This window comes from Gossypium arboreum, chromosome 10 (assembly GCF_025698485.1).
Source record: "Gossypium arboreum isolate Shixiya-1 chromosome 10, ASM2569848v2, whole genome shotgun sequence".
In the NCBI taxonomy this organism is placed as follows: domain Eukaryota; kingdom Viridiplantae; phylum Streptophyta; class Magnoliopsida; order Malvales; family Malvaceae; genus Gossypium; species Gossypium arboreum.
In genome coordinates this window covers 104650669-104675446 of record NC_069079.1, presented here as the reverse complement: position 1 = coordinate 104675446, position 24778 = coordinate 104650669, and the positions used below count along the sequence as shown (strand labels likewise).

At 38.0% G+C, this 24778-nt stretch overlaps 2 long non-coding RNA genes across 2 annotated transcripts; both read left to right on the top strand.

Moving 5' to 3' along the window:
- Positions 1 to 4560: 4560 nt before the first annotated feature.
- Positions 4561 to 6338, top strand: LOC128281418 (uncharacterized). Its single transcript, XR_008271625.1, has 2 exons — positions 4561 to 4644; positions 6035 to 6338. It is a non-coding gene; the product is annotated as an uncharacterized LOC128281418 (long non-coding RNA).
- A 4021-nt stretch (positions 6339 to 10359) lies between these two features.
- On the top strand, positions 10360 to 24085 carry LOC128282649 (uncharacterized). Its single transcript, XR_008273000.1, has 3 exons — positions 10360 to 10445; positions 22248 to 22331; positions 23719 to 24085. It is a non-coding gene; the product is annotated as an uncharacterized LOC128282649 (long non-coding RNA).
- The last annotated feature ends 693 nt before the right edge of the window (positions 24086 to 24778 follow it).

Genomic DNA, 24778 nt, shown 5'->3' with positions numbered 1-24778 from the left:
CACATGATGGCCTCAGTCGATACACATTCTCGAGCGTATTTACTCAGTCTCACAAACTTACGCTCATATTCCATTACTGTTATTCGGCCCTATTTTAACTTGAGGAATTCCTTCCTTTTCTGATAAATAAACCTCTGGCTAATGTACTTCTTACGGAACTCTTCTTGGAAAAATTCCCAATTAACTCTCTCCCTTGGTACCACCGACACAAAGGTGTTCCACCACTGATAAGCCGAGTCTCTTAGGAGGGACATAACACATTTCATACTTTCCTCAGGTGTGCATGATAACTCATAAAATACCCTGACAATATTCTCGAGCTAGAATTTCGCCCTCTCAGGATCATCATCTATACCCACTCGGAACTCCTCGGCTCCTTGTTTTCATATCTTATAAACTAGAGGTCTATTTAGTCTCATGAAGTCCATACCTTGGGGTGCTACGGGAATAGGCTAAGGAATAGTGGAGGTGGAGGGCGTTGAGCGTTCAGGTTCGTTCGAACGAACTCCATATGCCATGCATCCATCATATGGAGAAAGACTTCCCTACCTCCTTCTCCTCGAGTAACTATAGGGGGTCTACTATCAGAAGGCGCTGCCCATCAGTGGGAAATAGGCGTATTACTTTCAACATCATTCGCCATTGCTCTATCGGGATCCATTTACTATATGAAAACACATTTTAAAATCATCAAGAGTCGTCACACTATCATAATATACGTATGGCATGTGTAACAACAATATTTTAGGCTTAGTCTGAACAATGGTTTTGAGACCACCAATCTAAAGTCAGAGAAAGTATTTTATTATTATTTTAAATTTATAGCATGTTCATAGTAGTGCATGATAAATTTGGTGAAGTAATTTTAGCATTTGTGAGCTTAATTGCAAAAAAGGACTAAATCGCATAAAGTGCAAAAGTCCTATTTACATAGCTAAAGGCATCAAATAGTCATGGAACATTAAATTAGAGGTATTTATTGAGCAAATAGACCAATATTATATTAGTGGTTGGACATGGAGCCTTAGATTAAGGGATGGTCAAATGTTAGGTGACAAAAAGGATAAATAATAATAAACCTAAAGATAGATATCATCTTTCTCAATTCCCTCTCTTCACCACCGAAAATATTAGCCATTATAGAGATCTTGGAGATTCAAAATTTCAGCAACTTAAAACCTTTGCAAGTAAATTATTTTGGGGGCTTTTCTTGAATATTTTTGTACTTTTGAAGCCCTTGTAGCATGAGCTTTCTAATAAGAGGACTATTTTGCAAAATGGTTGAAAGTCTAGGGTTTTTCCATGATAGTAGACATGTTGATTTCTGAAATTTTATGGAAGAATATGAGTTATGGTTATGAAATAAATAACTTTTGTGAAGAAAGTTTCATGGAAACCCTAACTAGGGACCAGTTTGCATAAGTTGAAAAATTAAATGGTAAATGTGAGAAATAATGGGAATTTTGGGTTTCTATAAGACTTAAAAGGGTTCGGTTAGGCTTAAGATATGAAGAAATTTGATAAAAAATTGATTTTCGAAATTAGGGGTAAAATGGTGATTTTGCAAAAGTATAGGGGTAAAATGGTCATTTTGCCCAATTATAAATTGTTGAGTACCTAGATCATTAAAATTATTAAATTTTTGAATTTTTATCATTATAGATCAAGAATTGCAAAATCTAGGTCTAGACCGGGGAAAATCAAAGCAAATGGACTAAGTCAAACGAGTAGTCTACATTTTGTATACCGAGGTTAGTTGTATGTAAAAAATACAACAACATTGTTATTATATGTGTTTAATTTTGTATACCGAGGTTAATTTTATGTAAAAAATACAACAACATTATTATTATATGTGTTTAGTTTGATATGGCATAAATCGCTTATTTGTGGAAATAATTATGTATGATGAAAATTGAGAGAGTAGAACTCCCATTGAACTTTAAGAAATAAATCGGTTATTCAAGCCATGACATTCGAGTCATTTGCGTGCTAGTGTAAGACATGTTTGGGACATGCATCGGCCACATTATGAGACCCAGTGTAAGACCATGTCTGGGACATGGCATCGGCATTGAGACGAGAGCTAGTGTAAGACATGTCTGAGACATGCATCAGCATCGAGATGTAAGCCAGTGTAAGACATGTTTGGGACATGCATCGGTTACAAAATGTGTCAGTGTAAGACCATGTCTGGGACTTGGGATCGACTTGATGGATGAGCCAGTGTAAGACCATGTCTAGGACATGGCATCAGCACTATACCCCGTGTTTGAGGCTTAGTGAATATCTGATAGTATTTCAAATGGTTCAATGCCGAGAGTTACAGTTTAAGTTAAACGAGAAAAGTATAACCATGTTGTGAGCGGTACAGGTACCTATTTGAAATGTATGAGATGTGAGCTTAGTATATGCTATGTGAATGGTATTGGATAGTGATGAGTAAGTTGTGCTTATACCTATTTTTGTATCATGAGTATTAATAAGATTGGTAAAGTTGTCATTACATTTATTTTCATGCAACTTACTAAGCTTTATGCTTACCCTATTTCTTTCCATTTTCTTATAGTGCCACCTAATTAGCTCGTGGATCAACGGACGTCGGAGGCATTGATCACACTATCAATAGAAGCACTTGGTATAGTTAGATTTATTTATTTTGATTATGGAATGTATAGGACCCTGACTTTAGAATTTTGTGTCATTGTTAATCGGCAAAATGTGTTGGCTTATTTTAGCATTTTGATTCATTTTGTATAAGGTCACAAAAATGGCTAAAGTTGAAAGTTGTTATATTAATACAAGAGGTTATTTCATGAATGGGTAATTTCTTGGTTGTTTTAGTGAATATGAAATGTGTAACGGCCTTAGATGTGGTTGTTGGATTGGGGAATCATATTATGATGATATTTAGCATGATGGATGTTGTTATTTTTTGTTTCAGGGTGGCAAAGGGCTTGGTAAATAGCCCTATATTTTCCACACGGGTAGACGCATGAGCGTGTGTCTAAGTCGTGTGCAGCACACGGCCAGCCCCATAGGCATGTTTTCTGGCCATGTGTCTCTTACACGTAAAAATTTCAAGTCAGTATGCATGGTAGTAAACACACAGATAGAGACACGACTGTGTGTCTCAGCCGTGTGAAGGACACGGTCTAGCACACGGGCGTGTACCTTGGCCGTATGACCCTTAAGGATTGCTGAGTCAGAAACAGAATGTCAAGATTTTTTAGACAGGGGCTAGGACACGGACGTGACATGGCCGTGTGAGGGAAACGACCGTGTTTCAAGCTATGTGAAAACCCCTGTAGGTTTGAATTTAGAATAAATTCACACGGGAATGGGACATGAGCGTGTCTTTAGAGACTTAGGCCGTGTGTGTCACACGGGCCATCAGTATGGCCATGTAATAATGAACACACGAGCGTGTTACCCTTCCACATGGGTGTGTGCCCTGTTTCAAGAGTCTTTTTTAAGTTAGTTTAAGGACCCGAGTTGGTTCCGAATTGTTTCCAATGAGAGTTTGAGGCCTCGTAGGCCCACATTAAGGAGTTTAAACAAGGTTAGAAAAAGTTTTAAATTTAATCAAGTTTTGGTGACTCGAAAATGATTGTATGTGTAACAGCCCGATTTTGGGCCTAGTCGGAACAGTGGTTTTGGGCCACTATTTCGAGGCTAGAGAAAATTATTTTAGTATTATTTTATGTGTTATAATATAATTTTATAAGTGCATGTAAATTTTGGTAAGTTAATTTTAGCAATTTCTAGTCCAATTTCGAAAAAAGAACTAAATCGCGTAAAAGGTAAAAGTTGTGTTTAATACCTAAAGGTGTGTTAAATTGACTTGTATCTTAAATTGGGGGTCTTTAAAGTGAAATTAGGCCATTGAAAGTGTGATGGCCGGCCATGGGAGACAAAATTGTTGAAAAGTCAAAATTAGGTGAAATTTGGTCAACAATTTTGACTAGTTTTATTATTAACAAATCAAAAAGAAAAAGTTATCATTTTTCTCTTCTCCTTCACTGAAATATGCAGCAAAGAAAGGGTTTTGAACCTGAAAAATTTCAGCAACATATTTCCCTTGCTTGTAAGTGATTTTGATGTCTTTGCTTGATGATTTTTACATTTTTTGAACCCCTAAAGCATGAGCTTTCATAAGAGGGGACTATTTTGCAAAATGATGAAGAGTCTAGGGTTTTGCCATGGGAGTAAATGTGTTGTTTTCTGTGTTTTTATGGAAGATTATGAGTCCTAGTTTTCTAATAAACAACTTTTGTGAAAGAAATTGCATGAAAACACCTTAAAAAAAAGGCTAGATTGCTAAGTTGTAAAATGAGTTGTAATGTGTAAAATAGTTGAAATTATGAGTTGCTATAGTTATGAAAATGGTTCATCTAGACTCAAGGAGTAAAGAAATGTGATAAAAATTATTTTACGAGCATTGGGGAAAAAGTGAAAATATGCAAAAGTTTAGGGGTCAAAATGAAAATTTGTAAAAATATGATTTTTAGACCCATATGAATATTGTGACTGATTGGTAGGCTAAATGTGATATTATAGATCAAGGAAATCGAGATTTGGACCTAGAACGGAAAGAAATCGATTAAGGGATGATTATGTCCTTTTCACCTTTGTGGTATCGAGGTAAGTTTGTATATAAACAATACCATGCTACACATGTATTTAAATGTTATCATTACATGAATTGTACAGATATTAAGTGTATGTGATTAATAGAAATATGATAAGACAAAGCCTTAATAGACGAGGAAAAATCCCGTTTGAACCTTAGGAATAGAATAGGATACGAGTGACATGTCACTAGGAATTATGAGTCTAGATGACTAGATCGAGAGTGAGCATTGAAATGTCATGAGATATGAGGTAGCTTTAGCTACAATTGAGGCACTTATGTGCAAAGGCTTTTCCGAGTATCCAATTAGTATTCCAAGTGTTCAATGGGTAATCCAAGGAAAGAGTTGATGATGGTCCCAATGAGGTAAGTCATTGGTGAGTATACACTTGAGTTATGTTACGAGTTGTGCAAGTATGTATATTAAGCCTATGAGAATGCCTTGATATGTGATGATCTATGATGCATAATATGTGTTCTTACCATGATGGATGAAATGATGTTGTATTAATTTTATGAACAATGATCATGAATGAGTAACTTAGCCTTGACAGATTTGAGTTACTGCAGTAGTGTAACTTTGAAAATACACTAAAAATAGTGGAAAATTAGTTAGAGATAGAATAAAATATGAGATTAAAGCTTAATGAGTCTATTTTCACATGAAATAAACAGGGGAAGAAAAAGAATTCTATATTCTGTGATATTTGAATTCTTGTAAAATAGGGTCTGAATGAATTCGAGATCCCCTGTTCTAACTTTATAAATTCATCATAAATTGTAAAAAAATTATTAAGAGTCATACCTTACATGCATGGATTCCTTATTGAGTCTATTTTTAAGGAAAACAAGCGGTATGGTCATTGGGATTCTGTACAGGGAGAAATTCAGTTCTTAGTGGACAAGGGTCAGAGTGGTCATACCCTGAAATAGGGGAGACTTTAACTAATAAACTGTGCTAAATGGCTTGACCAAAAAATTCTAGAAAAAAATTAGTAAGTATACATATGAGTATAGTTTCAAGATAAATAGACGAGAACATTATTCGAATCCTGTACTATGAGATAATTGAACTTTAGTGCAGAAGGGTTGAAACTGTCAGATAGTGAATCAGGAGAAAACTTGAGGAATAAACTGTACTAATTGGCTATGTCAAAAATTCTGGAAATTTTATGAAAGAAAGATTAATGAGTCTAGTTTCAGGGAAAATTAACGGAACTTAATTTGGAGTTTCATAGCTCCAGATATAAATAATTTAGTGACTATTGCTCAGGAAGACAGCTTGCAGTGAACTTGAGAATATGTTGTAAACATTGATAAAACAAGTTAATGAGTTGCTTATTGTTTTCATATGAACTTACTAAGCGAAAGCTTACCCCCCTTCTTTCCCATGTTTTCTAGAGTTTCCAGGTTAGCTCAGGTTGGAGGCCGTCAGAGATATTATCACACTGTCGAGTTAACGCTATCGGCGTAAGTAAACTCAAGTGATTCTAGTCTATGGCTTGTATAGGGTTTTAATGTGAGTATGTAATATTATGATTTAGCCAAAGGCATTGGCTTGTTATTAAGGTAGTATTAGTCATGTAAATTGGCCTATGTCGGCTAATATCGTTATGGGCCCATATGATTATTCTTATGCATGTATGTTATTATCTCTTGTGATGTGGCTTACAACATGTATGCCTAGAGATTGAATTGAGATTCATTGATGAGCTAATAACTAATGCAGGATTAAGTAATTGGTATATAGTTAATAATGCTGCATGAATGGTTTGTGGATATGATTATGCATGGTTTGTGATGGACATGAGGTTTGATGACATGTTGATAGCTATAGCATTAATATGGTAAAGATGAAAGAAAAACTTATTGTAATGGTTGCATGTGAAATTACCATGGTCATGTCATGTTAGGAAGGTTTAAGTGCCTAATTTTGCCATGTTGTATGCTATTGTATAAGTATGCGTACATGTGTTGTGAGTGTGACAAAATGGCTTGGAAAATAGCCTTGTATTTGTCCAGGTTTTGGACATGGGTTCGGGACACGGGCGTGTTCTTAGCACCCCGGCGTATGTTCTTTACCTACACGGGCGTGTGGAGCCTTGATAAAAGAGATTTCCTAAGTTTTTCATGAGTTCTCGGTTGGGTCCCGAACCACCCCAAATGCATGTATTGGGCCTCGTAAGCTCGCATAAAGGACAGATTGCATGAGAAAAGAAAAGTTTTTAATTATTTGAGATTTCATGGCCCTGTTTAGTTTGGAAGTGTTGTAAAAGTCAGGTAGCACCTCGAACCCCGTCCAGGGTCGGATGCGGGCGAGGGGTGTTACATTTAGTGGTATCAGAGCATGGTTTAGTCAGTTCTCAGACTAATCTAGCGTAAGAGAGTGTAGCTATACATGCCATAGTATTACTCGTGATAGTGTGATATCTCTCGGCCCTAACAAAACTGTTGGTTAAGACAGGAATGAATTTGAACCGAGCAAATCTTGATAAAGATAAGAGTAAAGTTGAGATTATTGAATCATGCTTGTGACATGCTGAAAATGGGAAAGGTATGAAAAGATATTCATGATTTTCATATGAACTAGTATTCACTATGTGATACTCTTGAGTTAAAGAATGTGAAATAGTGGAGTAAAACACAGTTAAGTTGTGAAAAACGTTTTTATGCATGTTAGTATTTATACGATGTTAAATGTCCAACTTGATTTGGCCAAGTGTTTATGAAAAGAAAGAAATTTGCTTGAAGTGACAGAGTGTATGTATGAATGCTTTTATTGCATGATTAGTAATCAGTATATACATGAGGTTGACATTTTTGTCTAGATTAATGAAGTCAAGATGCCGAAATGTTATGCCTTATAATCTTACTTACAGAATCATAAATGTCACAATAGCATGAAAGTTGTAATGAAAGATCAAATTGGGTGGAATGCAGGGAATGAGTACGATCGTTCACTAATGAATTGACGGAAAAGACTATGGTTGGACCGTGGCAATACATGAGATTTGTGTACCAGTGTAAGACCATGTCTGGGACATGGCATCGGCATTGAGACGAGGGCTAGTGTAAGACATGTCTAGGACATGCATCAGCCACAGTATGAGAGCCAGTGTAAGACATGTCTGGGACATGCATCGACCTCGAGATGTTAGCCAATGTCAGACATGTCTAGGACATGCGTCGGCTAAGAGATGTGCTAGTGTAAGACATGTCTGGGACATGCGTCAGCACGGTTACATGTGTCAGTGTAAGACCTATCTGGGACACGGCATCGACACAGGTGGATGAGAGCTAGTACAAGACCATAGTTGAACTATGGCATCAAGTAAACGATGTACTCAAAACCGTAAGACGTTCTCCAATTTGATAAATATTGACAAGTGATTAAGACTAAATATGGGAATTTGATAAAACATTAAGGGTAATTTGAGAAAAAGAAATGAAAGTTTGAGTTATGATAAATTCACTTATGTTTAGCTAATATTCGCATGAAATAAAGTTACATGTATTCTTGAGATATGTGAAAATGTGTTTATAACAAGTTGGAAATTTGAAATGTTTGAATCAATATGTAAAGCTATGTTGTTGTTGAATATGTATTTGCTTGAGAGTCAAAAGTTTAGAGGCTTTACAATCTTCGCCCCTTACCGTAATAGAGTTATACGATGAGATTCTCGAGAGATATGTTGCATAAGCTTGCAAAAGTGAAACCGAAGAGTACAAAAATGGAATAGTATGAGATTAGCGAAGATAGAATTAGTTAGAGGAATAATGTCAGACTTGCACAGATGTCTGAGTATGACGAATTCATTTAAACAAAAGTGATGGCTATCTTTCTCTTCTGAGTATTCTATGTTTTCCTCTATTCTGGGGAATACGTATGGTTATCCCTTTCGACTGAGAATTCTATTGTGTGAGGATGCTAGTGACTATGATATTAGATGAAAAGTTCTATTGGTCCAGTTAGTTATGATCTACATTTCCCCATCTCTTCAGATTTCTATTCTGATATATTGGAATTAAGTTGACAGTAAAAATCTATGTAAGATTATTCTGATGTTCTATTGATTATAGTTTATATATGCGAGAATTATATTATCTCTGTTACGAGAAATTCTAGAGCGTACAGACAGTAGTTTATTTCTGGTTTTCTCTGAGGGATTTTCCGGATCATCTTCATTATTTTCTTCTAGATTATATTCTCGGATTTCTGGTATAGTCTTTATATCTTGGAATTCCTTATATTGGTTTTTCTCTCGTTCTTGTTTTGAGAATTATCAAGCTTGGTTTATCTTTACAAGTAATCTTTGACTTGCGATATTAGAATCTGTTATGATTAAGCTTCTGGCTCGACCATAAAAGTGTGGGGATTTCAGTGTCGAGATTTCTTTAAAATCTTGGGGAAAAGAATGGTTATTCTGTAAAAGTAAATCTGAGTTATGTGCATTTAAGTTTATTCTCTAGTTCGAGAATACCATTACGTGTTCTTTGGTAAGTAGTCGTACAGTCAGAAATGATGGGGTTTTATTCTTGAAAGTATGTTATGGAAACATATTAGTTGGATTTCTCTTGTCCGAGAGATGTTATAAGTATAGTTATCCTGATTAGTAAAGAGACCACATCTATGAAGTTGGAATCATTTGATTCATGTTAGTAAAGTTTCTAAACAGTTGATGATCAGAGTATAGAAATGTGGCTATAAGTGGTAAATTAAACAAGTACAGCATGATTCGACTTTTAATTTGGAATTGCAAGGAAGATTTGATTTCTGGTTTCTGTTACTATTATTTTAGAGTAAGATTAGGGTACTGAGAAACTCCAGGCTATGCAGAGAATTGTGTACAGAGTTCACAGCAGTCTTTTGTTTATTCTTCCAAAGGATGTTAAATTGACTACCGGGGAAAGCCGATTATCAGATATATTCAAGATTATAATTGTCAATGCTGACATTGAAAGAGAAAATTGAGAAATGATTAGTATGAATTTTGTATCGGGATGTCTCTCTTCTCCGGGAAATAAGAGATACCATAATGGATTGTGATAGATTGATGATAGTAGTCCGCATGACTATTTTGGTATATACAGAGGTATTGTTAGACAGATTGGGACGAGTTGTGTTTCTAAGCTTATAGTTCTTAGAATGTCAGTTTTCAGCATTTCGAATTGAGCCGAGAATTTTATGGTAATTGTGGAAGGGTTACAGAAATCCTGAGTATCAGCTTTAGCTGAGTTGTTTTGTAAGTTTTGAGAAAAAGATATAAGTGACTCGTGAAAGTAGAGAGCAACTTTTTCTGGTAAGATTTTCGGGGACGAAAATCCCTAAAAGGGGGAAGAAATGTAACAGCCCGATTTTGGGCCTAGTCGGAACAGTGGTTTCAGGACCACTATTTCGAGGCTAGAGAAAATTATTTTAGTATTATTTTATGTGTTATAATATAATTTTATAAGTGCATGTAAATTTTGGTAAGTTAATTTTAGCAATTTCTAGTCCAATATCGAAAAAAGACTAAATCGCGTAAAAGGTAAAAGTTGTGTTTAATACCTAAAGGTGTGTTAAATTGCCTTGTATCTTAAATTGGGGTTCTTTAAAGTGAAATTAGGCCATTGAAAGTGTGATGGCCGGCCATGGGAGACAAAATTGTTAAAAAGTCAAAATTAGGTGAAATTTGGTCAACAATTTTGACTAGTTTTATTATTAACAAATCAAAAAGAAAAAGTTATCATTTTTCTCTTCTCCTTCACCGAAATATGCAGCAAAGAAAGGGTTTTGAAGCTGAAAAATTTCAGCAACATATTTCCCTTGCTTGTAAGTGATTTTAATGTCTTTGCTTGATGATTTTTACATTTTTGGAACCCCTAAAGCATGAGCTTTCATAAGAGGGGACTCTTTTGCAAAATGATGAAGAGTCTAGGGTTTTGCCATGAGAGTAAATGTGTTGTTTGCTGTGTTTTTATGGAAGATTATGAGTCCTAGTTGTCTAATAAACAACTTTTGTGAAAGAAATTGCATGAAAACACCTTAAAAAAAAGGCTAGATTACTAAGTTGTAAAATGAGTTGTAATGTGTAAAATAGTTGAAATTATGACTTTCTATAGTTATGAAAATGGTTCATCTAGACTCAAGGAGTAAAGAAATGTGATAAAAATTATTTTACGAGCATTGGGGCAAAAGTGCAAATATGCAAAAGTTTAGGGGTCAAAATGAAAATGTAACACCCCGAACCCGAGACCATCACCGTTGTCGGACACGAGGGGTTAACAAGCCAAGTTCACATGTTTTGCCCACCAATTTGGCATTTCCAGTCAGGCTGGAAGACTGCATCACCGTCGCCTTAAAAATCATATCTCGAGTTTCAAAACTCGGAAACTGGTTTCGTAAATTTTCCCTGAATTTAGACTCATATATCCATCCATGGATTTATTTCTAGAATTTTTGGTCGGGCCAATTGGTACAGTTTATTAGTTAAAGTCACCCATGTTACAGGGATCGACTACTCTGACCTTCTCGCGGTATAACTTGAATATCTCTCTGTACAGGGCTTTAATGCTGGTGTCGTTTATTTCTAATGAAACTAGACTCAAAATGGAATCTGTACATATAAGGTATGTCTCCTAATTCTTTCTGGATAATTTATAGTGAATTTTTAAAGTTGCGACAGGGGACCCAGAAACCGTTCTGGCCCTGTTTCACAATAGCTTCAATATCTCTTAACATGTAACTCCTATGATCATTTCGCTTCTTCCATATGAAAATAGACTCATCAAGGTTCATTTACATAGCTTATTCACTATTTAATACCATTCCTACAATTTTTGGTGATTTTTCACATTCACGTCACTGCAGCTGGCAGCATCTGTTTTAAGGTAGGTCTTATCTATTTTGTAGTCTCCATCAACCAACTAGTCTTGCCATACATAGGTTCACATATGATCATTTTAACCATACCAATGGCTGATCATGTGACCAACACTCCCATTTCCGATCCATAATCACATCATGACACCATATATATACATTCAAACCACAAATAGTCTAAGTTCATGCTTCCTTTTACGAGCCATTTTCGCATGGCCGTATACATATACATCGCCACACTTTTAAACCAACAAGGGTAGTCCTATACATGCCATTTCAAAGTTCAACCAAAATTTATACCAAAATAGAGGCATGGATAGTGTGGATGACTTCGACTTTATTGATCCCGAATCCGTTTGCTTGAGCGAAATCTATAAAACAGAGAGCCAAAGCAGCGGGTAAGCATTTTATGCTTAGTAAGTCTCAAGGAATATAATCAGCTTTAATTAAAGCAATACATTCACATAACCAAATGCATCATTTCATTAATGCACATTCACATAATCGTACTTACTTCACCATCCCAACACTTATGTTCATACACAAATAACGGCTTCATTAAGGCCGATAACTCGCTCCATCATAGGAGCGGATATTCATACGCTCTTACTCCTAGCGCAAAAGCACACACCGCACTTACGTTGTCATTGGGAAATTTCACAAGTGCATTAGCTGAAATTTTCCAGCAAGCTTATAATTTTCAAATCACATACCTTCGGAGTTTAACCGGACGTCGCTACTCGTTCAATCACCTTCGGGACATAGCCCGGTTATGGTAACCCGCACCAAGGCCTCACGGACTTAACCCGGATATCACGATTTGCACAAATGCCTTGGTCTTAGCCCGGATTTAACAACTTGCACGAATGCCTTGGGTCTTAGCCGGATATAGCTACTAGCACAATTGCCTTGGTCTTAACCGGATATAATTTTCAGCATAATTGTCTTGAGGCTTAGCCCGGATATCATTCAATTTCTCGTGCACACATACATCAATAATCATTGGACATACATATTTCATTTTCGTTACTAAGGCTCAAACACAATTATAATCATTAGCATATTCGCCTTGGGACTTAGCCCGGTGGAATTCAAATACTCATACACACATAATCAATAATCATACACATCCATATTTCATCTCACATAATTCAAGTAAGGTCACTTCTTGAGGACTTACCTCGGATGTTGTCGAACGGCTTTTACGGCTATTCGATCACTTTTTCCTTCCCCTTGTCCAATTGTGGACCTCTTAGCTCTTGAGCTAATTCAAACAAATTCAATTTATTAAAACCTCATTGTGCTAGCTTATGGCCGAATATGACAAGGAATTTAAATGGTCATATGGCCACTCTTTAGCTTGAATACACAATGGTCATGCACATTTTATACTACATCAAGCAATTCAATACAATTTATTTGAGCATCAAGGAAATGCTAAGGCCTTCAATAGGCTACCCAAGGCCGAATATTCATGTACATGTTGAGGCCAATTATGCACTTAATCCCTCACAAAAACAGCATGCATTTTACTAGTTAATGCTTTGCATATTGTGGCTCAAAACTTATAATATAGCATCAAGCACTTATATGTGTGCTAGGCAATTGTGCTTGCAATTTCACAATTATTCTTCAACATCTTCTTCTTTAAACAAACTTATTCATCACTTCCTTCATAACCAAAACATCATGTGCAAACATATATATACATATATGAGCATGGCGAATTTCACGGTGTCCATAGCCATCCAAAACACAAATTTTAACTAACATGCAAGAAGCATGAACCATGCTCATGAATGCATCATGGCGAATATGGCAATCATGCTCCTTTTCAACTTCAATCATGATAAAACAACAAGAAAACTCAAAATCTTACTCAAGAGTAGACAATCCATCATTGCATGCATCATCATCAAGCTTCACACTTAGCATGCAATGGCTTTATCACCATAACAACTTTGGCCAAATACCATTTCCATGGCATAACAAAGATTTGAGCCATGGCTAACATGCACATCAAGTTAGCAACCAAAACATGCATGAAACTCCCAACACAACCTCATACATACCTTAATCTTGATGCAAATTTAGCCAAATCTCCTTCTTGTTCTCTTCCAAACCAAGCATGAAGCAAAACTCCTATCTCCTCCCTTAGTATTTTCGTCCAAAAGGAAAGAACAAGGATGAACAATTTTTTTTCTTGTTTTTCTTTCACTTGCACGGCAATGGGGGGAGGATGAGCTATTTTCTTGATTTTTTTTGTTTCTCCTCCAACATCATTAATTATTTTATCATTTAATTCATCATGCATTAACAAAACATGTTTCAACATGTTTTCTTTGCCCATAAACCATGTCATGGCCGGCCACTAGCTTCTTTTGGGGAAATTTGACATGCAAATCCTTTATTTTTGCATGCATGAGCAACTAGTCATCACACATTTCCCATCATACTTTCAAAGTTCACTACTAGGTCCTTTCTAGTGAAATTCACCTTTATAACACTAAATCAATCATCAAAAATGTCATACATGGATACACACATATTATAGGCATCGAAATAAATTTTAAATTATTCTTATGCCTCGGTTTTGTGGTCCCGAGACCACCTTCCGACTAGGGTCAATTTTGGGTGTCACAACTCTCCCCACTTAAGAAATTTTCGTCCCCAAAAATCTTACCGTAAATAGGTTTGGATATCGCTCTTTCATAGAGTTCTCGGTCTCCCAAGTAGCTTCTTCTATCCCGTGCTTGAGCCATAACACTTTTACTAGCGGAACCCGCTTGTTTCGCAACTCTTTCACTTCTCGTGATAGGATACGAATCGGTTCTTCCTCATAACTCATATTAGCTTGAATTTCAATTTCTGATGGACTAATCACGTGTGATGGATCGGATCTATAGCGTCGAAGCATCAAAACGTGAAAGACATCGTGAACCTTTTCGAGTTCGGGGGCAAAATCAAACGATATGCCACCGGACCGACTCGCTTCGGATATCTCGTATGGCCCAATGAACCTCGGGCTCAACTTGCCCTTACGGCTGAATCGAGTATCTTTTTCCAAGGCGATACCTTGAGAAACACTTTATCACCCACGATACTCGATATCCTTACGCTTCAGTCCGCGTCGACTTCGACGATCGGAGGCTATCTTGAGACTTTCACGGATTACTTTCACTTCTACTCAAAGATCTCTAATCAAATCCACCGAAAATCTTGCTTTCACCAAGCTCGGTCCAAAACAATGGTGTACGGCATTTACGATCGTACAAGGCCTCGTAGGGTGCCATCTTAATACTTGATTGAAAGTTTGTTGTTGTAAGCGAATTCAATCAACGGCAAATACCGCTCCCATGAACCACTAAACTCGAGGACGCAACATCTTAACATATCCTCAAGTATCTCGAATTATCCGCTCGGATTGACCATCGGTTTGGGGGTGAAAAGCGGTCTTGAAATGCAACTTGGTACCCAAAGCCTCTTGCAATTTCTTCCAAAATCGCGATGTAATCTTGGGTCTCTATCCGACCACGATAGAAATAGGCACCCCATGCCATCGAATAATTTGGGAGACGATAATTCGCCAATTTATTGAGCGAAAAATCCGTGCGGACAGGATAAAATGAGCGGACTTGGTCACCTATCAACAATGACCCAAATCGCATCTTTCTTACTTGCCGACACCGGTAATCCGGATATAAAATCCATTGTCACTCGATCCCATTTCTATTCGGTATCATGATTGGTCAAGTAATCCCGATGGCACTTGATGTTCCGCTTTCACTCGTTGACATATCAGACACCTTGAAACAAATTGAAATGTCTCATTTCATACCGGCCACCAAAATTGGCATTTCAGGTCATTGTACATTTTAGTACTACCCGGGTGGATTGACATTCGACTCTTGTGAGCCTCGCTCAAAATCATCGAAACAAGTTCAATTCCTTGGAATACATAATCGACCCTTGAGCGTCAAGCGGTCATTGTCGTCAATCTGAAATTCGATTCTTCATCCGAAACACATTCGCTCGCTTAGCGACCAATTCAGCGTCGACCTTCGAGATTCAAGTATTTGATGAATCAATAACGGTTTGGCCTCTAATTCGACTACTAGCACCTCCTCGGGTGAAACGGATAAATGAGCATCCATCGCTCTCAAAGCGAGCGGTGCCTTGCGACTTAAAGCATCGGCCACCACGTTGGCCTTTCCCGAGTGATAATCAATGATGAGTTCATAGTCTTTCAACAACTCAAGCCAACGTCTTTGTCGCAGGTTTAAATCTTTACGAGTCATCAAATATTTTAGACTCTTGTGGTCCGAATAAATATGACACTTTTCTCCAAACAAGTAATGTTGCCATATCTTCAAGGCGAACACTATGGCTGCTAGTTCAAGGTCATGGGTCGGATAGTTTCTCTCATGCGGCTTTAGTTGTCTCGACGCGTAGGCCACAACTCGACCTTCTTGCATCAACACACAACCTAACCTAAGCAAGGATGCGTCATCGATATGACAAACTCTTTACCGGACTTGGTACTGTACTAGCACCGGGCCTCGGTTAAACAAGTTTTTAGTCGATCGAAACTTTCTTGACAGCGTTCGACCACTCGAACTCAACATCTTTTGGAGTAGTTTCGTCATCGGTAGCAGCTATCATCGAAAAACCTTCCACAAATTGTCGATAGTATCCGCAAGCCCCAAAAAGCTCCTAACTTCGTAACATTCCTTGGAGGTTTCAATTGACTATGGCTGAAATTTTGTTCGGTCCACCGACGACACCGATCACGGACACCACGTGCCCCAAAAAAGCTAACCTCTTTCACCAAAATTCACATTTACCAAACTTTATGTATAACCGCTATCTCGTAAGATTTGCAACACTAGCCTCGGTGTTCAAGATGTTCGGTTCCATCTCTCGAATTGACCTAAATGTCATCGATAAATACAACTACTGAACCGATCCAAGTATGGCCTGAAAATTCTATTCATTAAATCCATAAACACCGAGGGCATTAGTGAGCCCAAACGGCATCACCAAGAATTCAGAGTGACCGCACCTCGTTCTAAAAGCGGTTTTGGGTATGTCCGATTCTCGGACCCTCAACTGATAGTACCCCGACCTTAAATCTATCTTTGAAAACACCGAGGCTCCCTTTAATTGATCAAACAAATCGTCAATTTGTGGCAACAGATATTTATTCTTTATCGTCACTTTATTGAGTTGACGATAGTCGATGCAAAACCTCATGCTTCGGTCCTTCTTTTTCACAAACAATACTGGTGCGCCCCATGGAGAAAAACTCGGTCGAGCGAAACCTCTATCCGTCAATTCTTGCAATTGGACCTTCAATTCCTTTAACTCCGTTAATGCCATACGATACGGAGCTATCGAAATTGGAGTGGTACCAGGTACCAATTCGATGCCAAATTCTACTTCCGAACAGTGGTAAGCGGCAATTCTTGGGAAAACATCCGGGTATTCACAAACCACGGGCACAGATTCGGGTTTCTTTTCTGATTCCTTGTCATCGAGCACATACGCAAGGTACGCTTCGCACCCTTTTCTTACATATTTCTGGGCCAACATCGCTGATATTACAGCTGGCAACTCCTTTAAGTCCGTAGACCCAACCCGTATTATCTTGTTATTCGCGCTCCTCAAATCGATAGTCTTGCTCTTGCAATTTACAACCGCATCGTGCATGGTCAACCAATCCAGACCAAGAATAACGTCGAACTCATCGAACGGCAAAAGCATCAAGTCCGCCGGAAAACAAGAACCTCGGAACACTAGGGGACTTTTCTTGCACACTTTGTTGACAAGCACGTAATGACCCAAGGGGTTTGATACCCGAATTACAAACTCGAGAGACTCAATAGGCAAGTCTTCTTTGGATGCTAAGGTTTCACATATATATGAATGAGTAGAACCAGGGTCAATCAAAGCAATCACATTTGTATTGAAAAGAGTGAAAGTACCAGTAATGACATCCGAGAGGCAAGCATCCTCGGCGTGTGCGTATGGCATAAGTCCTCGCAGAGCACGAGCCTCGGATCGATGGTAGCATCTCTAGATCCTCTCGACCGCCAACGACATTGCCCATATTTCTAGGTGGCCTACCTCGAGCAATGCGGTAGCACCGGGTTTCCACTCGACTCACATTCTGCTCAAGCATCCTCGGGCAATCCTTCATAAAGTGGTCGGCCGTTCCACACTTATAACAGAGCGATCACGAAACCAACAGCTCCCGAATGCCATTTGCCACAATGTGGACACTCCGCCCTCTCTCGGCGATCATTTCCACCATCGCGATCAAGTGACTCGTGTGGTCACAAGGGTCGATCGCGTCCTCGTCTAGAAAAGCCCAAACGCCTCTAGACCGGCTCACATCATCTCGAAATCTCTTCGATGCTTGTTGAAGAGACTTTCCGAGGACCTCTTCGAATTCTCCGGTTCCCACATCAACTTTTGTTTCTCCTTTCTAAGCTCTTGACTTTACAAGCTCGCTCAACAAGTACTACGAACTCTCGTATCTCGAGAATGCCAACGAACATCCTTATATCATCATTCAGCCCATCCTCGAGCGTTTACACATAATAGCTTCGGACGAAATGCATTCTTGCGCGTACCGGCTAAGCCTCACAAACTTTCGTTCGTAGTCGGTAACGGACATAGAACCTTGCTTAAGATCAAGAAATTCCTTCGCTTTTGGTCGATGAATCTCGACTAATATACTTTTTTGAACTCGGTTTGAAAGAATTCCCAAGTCACTTGCTCTCTAGGCACCACAAGTCGAGTACTCCACCAATAGTAGGCGGACTCACGTAGCAAGGAGATGGTACACTTTAAGCACTCATCGGGTGTACAGGATAGCTCATCGAGCACCGGATAGTGTTATCCAACCAAAATTCAGCTCGCTTCGGCATCATCATCATCCGTAGCCTTAAATTCAGTGGCCCCATGTTTTGAATCCTATCGATTGGGGCTTACTTGACCTTATTTGGTCGATCACCGGAGGTATTGTGGGTGCGGGGTTGCATTTGTCGGGAATGGAGGTTGTGGAACAGTAGTGTTAGTTCGAATGTATTGATTAAACCATTCGTTCATCACACTATAAAAGGCTTGCCTAGCCTCATCATTCGGATTGCTGGCCATAGGTTGAGAGTTCGCCGCGCTGTCCCTTGCGCGGAGCAGCGCCACACTCTCCACACCATCAGCTATCGCTTCGGTTGGGATCGGGATCCATTGCTAATAACAAACACAAAGTCAAATTGTCGTAAATCACCACACTATCGATTCATCATTTAATGGCATGTATAGCTAGACCCCAAACACATCACGGTAGTCCTAGAATCGACTAAACCGTGGCTCGATACCAATAAAATTGTAACACCCGAACCCGAGACCATCGCCGGTGTCGGACACGAGGGGTTAACAAGCCAAGTTCACATGTTTTGCCCACCAATTTGGCATTTCCAGTCAGGCTGGAAGACTGCGTCACCGTCGTCTTAAAAATCATATCTCGAGTTTCAAAACTCGGAAACTGATTTCGTAAATTTTCCCTGAATTTAGACTCATATATCCATCCATGGATTTATTTCTAGAATTTTTGGTCAGGCCAATTGGTACAGTTTATTAGTTAAAGTCACCCATGTTACAGGGATCGCCTGCTCTGACCTTCTCGCGGTATAACTTGAATATCTCTCTGTACAGGGCTTTAATGCTGGTGTCGTTTGTTTCTAATGAAACTAGACTCAAAATGGAATCTGTACATATAAGGTATGTCTCCTAATTCTTTCTGGATAATTTATAGTGAATTTTTAAATTTGCGACAGGGGACCCAGAAACCGTTCTGGCCCTGTTTCACAATAGCTTCAATATCTCTTAACATGTAACTCCTATGATCATTTCGCTTCTTCCATATGAAAATAGACTCATCAAGGTTCATTTACATAGCTTATTCACTATTTAATACCATTCCTACATTTTTGGTGATTTTTCACATTCACGTCACTGCAGCTGGCAGCATCTGTTTTAAGGTAGGTCTTATCTATTTTGTAGTCTCCATCAACCAACTAGTCTTGCCATACATAGGTTCACATATGATCATTTTAACCATACCAATGGCTGATCATGTGACCAACACTCCCATTTCCGATCCATAATCACATCATGACACCATATATATACATTCAAACCACAAATAGTCTAAGTTCATGCTTCCTTTTACGAGCCATTTTCGCATGGCAGTATACATATACATCGCCACACTTTTAAACCAACAAGGGTAGTCCTATACATGCCATTTCAAAGTTCAACCAAAATTTATACCAAAATAGAGGCGTGGATAGTGTGGATGACTTCGACTTTATTGATCCCGAATCCGTTTGCTATCGAAATAAATCTATAAAACAGAGAGCCAAAGCAACGGGGTAAGCATTTTATGCTTAGTAAGTCTCAAGGAATATAATCAGCTTTAATTAAAGCAATACATTCACATAACCAAATGCATCATTTCATTAATGCACATTCACATAATCGTACTTACTTCACCATCCCAACACTTATGTTCATACACAAATAACAGCTTCATTAAGGCCGATAACTCGCTCCATCATAGGAGCGGATATTCATACGCTCTTACTCCTAGCGCAAAAGCACACACCGCACTTACGTTGTCATTGGGAAATTTCACAAGTGCATTAGCTGAAATTTTCCAGCAAGCTTATAATTTTCAAATCACATACCTTGAGTTTAACCGACGTCGCTACTCGTTCAATCGCCTTGGGACATAGCCGGTTATGGTAACCCGCACCAAGGCCTACGGGACTTAACCCGGATATCACGATTTGCACAAATGCCTTGGTCTTAGCCCGATTTAACAACTTGCACGAATGCCTTGGTCTTAGCCGGATATAGCTACTAGCACAATTGCCTTGGTCTTAACCGGATATAATTTTCAGCATAATTGTCTTGAGGCTTAGCCCGGATATCATTCAATTTCTCATGCACACATACATCAATAATCATTGGACATACATATTTCATTTTCGTTACTAAGGCTCAAACACAATTATAATCATTAGCATATTCGCCTTGGGACTTAGCCCGGTGGAATTCAAATACTCATACACACATAATCAATAATCATACACATCCATATTTCATCTCACATAATTCAAGTAAGGTCACTTCTTGAGGACTTACCTCGGATGTTGTCGAGCGGCTTTTACGGCTATTCGATCACTTTTTCCTTCCCTTGTCCAATTGTGGACCTCTTAGCTCTTGAGCTAATTCAAACAAATTCAATTTATTAAAACCTCATTGTGCTAGCTTATGGCGAATATGACAAGGAATTTAAATGGTCATATGGCCACTCTTTAGCTTGAATACACAATGGTCATGCACATTTTATACTACATCAAGCAATTCAATACAATTTATTTGAGCATCAAGGAAATGCTAAGGCCTTCAATAGGCTACCCAAGGCGAATATTCATGTACATGTTGAGGCCAATTATGCACTTAATACCTCACAAAAACAGCATGCATTTTACTAGTTAATGCTTTGCATATTGTGGCTCAAAACTTATAATATAGCATCAAGCACTTATATGTGTGCTAGGCGAATTGTGCTTGCAATTTCACAATTATTCTTCAACATCTTCTTCTTTAAACAAACTTATTCATCACTTCCTTCATAACCAAAACATCATGTGCAAACATATATATACATATATGAGCATGGCAATTTCAAGGTGTCCATAGCCATCCAAAACACAAATTTTAACTAACATGCAAGAAGTATGAACCATGCTCATGAATGCATCATGGCCGAATATGGCAATCATGCTCCTTTTCAACTTCAATCATGATAAAACAACAAGAAAACTCAAAATTTTACTCAAGAGTAGACAATCCATCATTGCATGCATCATCATCAAGCTTCACACTTAGCATGCAATGGCTTTATCACCATAACAACTTTGGCCAAATACCATTTCCATGGCATAACAAAGATTTGAGCCATGGCTAACATGCACATCAAGTTAGCAACCAAAACATGCATGAAACTCCCAACACAACCTCATACATACCTTAATCTTGATGCAAATTTAGCCAAATCTCCTTCTTGTTCTCTTCCAAACCAAGCATGAAGCAAAACTCCTATCTCCTCCCTTAGTATTTTCGGCCAAAAGGAAAGAACAAGGATGAACAATTTTTTTCTTGTTTTTCTTTCACTTGCACGGCAATGGGGGGGGAGGATGAGCTATTTTCTTGATTTTTTTGTTTCTCCTCCAACATCATTAATTATTTTATCATTTAATTCATCATGCATTAACAAAACATGTTTCAACATGTTTTCTTTGCCCATAAACCATGTCATGGCCGGCCACTAGCTTCTTTTGGGGAAATTTGACATGCAAATCCTTTATTTTTGCATGCATGAGCAACTAGTCATCACACATTTCCCCATCATACTTTCAAAGTTCACTACTAGGTCCTTTCTAGTGAAATTCACCTTTATAACACTAAATCAATCATCAAAAAATGTCATACATGGATACACACATATTATAGGCAGCGAAATAAATTTTAAATTATTTTTATGCCTCGGTTTTGTGGTCCCGAGACCACCTTCCGACTAGGGTCAATTTTGGGCTGTCACAGAAAATTTGTAAAAATATGATTTTTAGACCCATATGAATATTGTGACTGATTGGTAGGCTAAATGTGATATTATAGATCAAGGAAATCGAGATTTGGACCTAGAACGGAAAGAAATCGATTAAGGGATGATTATGTCCTTTTCACCTTTGTGGTATCGAGGTAAGTTTGTATGTAAACAATACCATGCTATACATGTATTTAAATGTTATCATTACATGAATTGTACAGATATTAAGTGTATGTGATTAATAGAAATATGATAAGACAAAGCCTTAATAGACGAGGAAAATCCCGTTTGAACCTTAGGAATAGAATAGGATACGAGTGACATGTCACTAGGAATTATGAGTCTAGATGACTAGCTCGAGAGTGAGCATTGAAATGTCATGAGATATGAGGTAGCTTTAGCTACAATTGAGGCACTTATGTGCAAAGGCTTTTCCGAGTATCCAATTAGTATTCCAAGTGTTCAACGGGTAATCCAAGGAAAGAGTTGATGATGGTCCCAATGAGGTAAGTCATTGGTGAGTATACACTTGAGTTATGTTACGAGTTGTGCAAGTATGTATATTAAGCCTATGAGAATGCCTTGATATGTGATGATCTATGATGCATAATATGTGTTCTTACCATGATGGATGAAATGATGTTGTATTAATTTTGTGAACAATGATCATGAATGAGTAACTTAGCCTTGACAGATTTGAGTTACTGCAGTAGTGTAACTTTGAAACTACACTAAAAATAGTGGAAAATTAGTTAGAGGTAGAATAAAATATGAGATTAAAGCTTAATGAGTCTATTTTCACATGAAATAAACAGGGGAAGAAAAATAATTCTATATTGTGTGATATTTGAATTCTTGTAAAACAGGGTCTGAATGAATTCGAGATCCCCTATTCTAACTTTAGAAATTCATCATAAATTGTAAAAAAATTATTAAGAGTCATACCTTACATTCATGGATTCTTTATTGAGTCTATTTTTAAGGGAAACAAACGGCATGGTCATTGGAATTCTGTACAGGGAGAAATTTGGTTCGAAGTGGACAAGGGTCAGAGTGGTCATACCCTGAAACAGGGGAGACTTTAACTAATAAACTGTACTAAATGGCTTGACCAAAAATTCTAGAAAAAAATTAGTAAGTATACATATGAGTATAGTTTCAAGATAAATAGACGAGAACATTATTCGAATCCTGTACTATGAGATAATTGAACTTTAGTGCAGAAGGGTTGAAACTGTCAGACAGTGAATCAGGAGCAAACTTGAGGAATAAACTGTACTAATTGGCTAAGTAAAAAATTCTGAAAATTTTATGAAAGAAAGATAAATGAGTCTAGTTTCAGGGAAAATTAACGGAACTTAATTTGGAGTTTCGTAGCTCCAGATATAAATAATTTAGTGACTATTGCTCAGGAAGACAGCTTGCAGTGAACTTGAGAATATGTTGTAAACATTGATAAAACAAGTTAATGAGCTGCTTATTGTTTTCATATGAACTTACTAAGCGAAAGCTTACCCCTTTATTTCCCATGTTTTCTAGAGTCTCCAGGTTAGCTCGGGTTGGAGGCCGTCAGAGATATTATCACACTGTCGAGTTAACGCTATCGGCGTAAGTAAACTCAAGTGATTCTAGTCTATGGCATGTATAGGGTTTTAATGTGAGTATGTAATATTATGATTTAGCCAAAGGCATTGGCTTGTTATTAAGGTAGTATTAGTCATGTAAATTGGCCTATGTTGGCTAATATCGTTATGGGCCCATATGATTATTCTTATGCATGTATGTTATTATCTCTTGTGATGTGGCTTACAACATGTATGCCTAGAGATTGAATTGAGATTCATTAATGAGCTAATAACTAATGCAGGATTAAGTGATTGGTAAATAGTTAATAATGCTTCATGAATGGTTTGTGGATATGATTATGCATGGTTTGTGATGGACATGAGGTTTGATGACATGTTGATAGCTATAGCATTAATATGGTAAAGATGAAAGAAAAACTTATTGTAATGGTTGCATGTGAAATTACCATGGTCATGTCATGTTAGGAAGGTTTAAGTGCCTAATTTTGCCATGTTGTATGCTATTGTATAAGTATGCGTGCATGTGTTGTGAGTGTGACAAAATGGCTTGGAAAATAGCCTTGTATTTGTCCAGGTTTTGGACATGGGTTCGGGACACGGGTGTGTTCTTAGCACCTGGGCGTGTGTTCTATATCTACACGAGCGTGTGGAGCCTTGATACAAGAGATTTCCTAAGTTTTTCATGAGTTCTCGGTTGGGTCCCGAACCACCCCGAATGCATGTATTGGGCCTCGTAAGCTCGCATAAAGGACAGATTGCATGAGAAATGAAAATTTTTTAATTATTTGAGATTTCATGGCCTTGTTTGGTATGGAAGTGTTAGTAAAAGTCAGGTAGCACCTCGAACCCCGTCCAGGCGTCGGATGCGGGCGAGGGGTGTTACAGTATGCATATGGTTAAGTATGGTAATACCTCGTATCCAGTCTTGGCCTCAGACTCAGGTAAGAGGTGGTACATTTAGTGGTATTAGAACTATGGTTTAGTTAGTTCTAGGACTAACCTAGTAGGAGTAC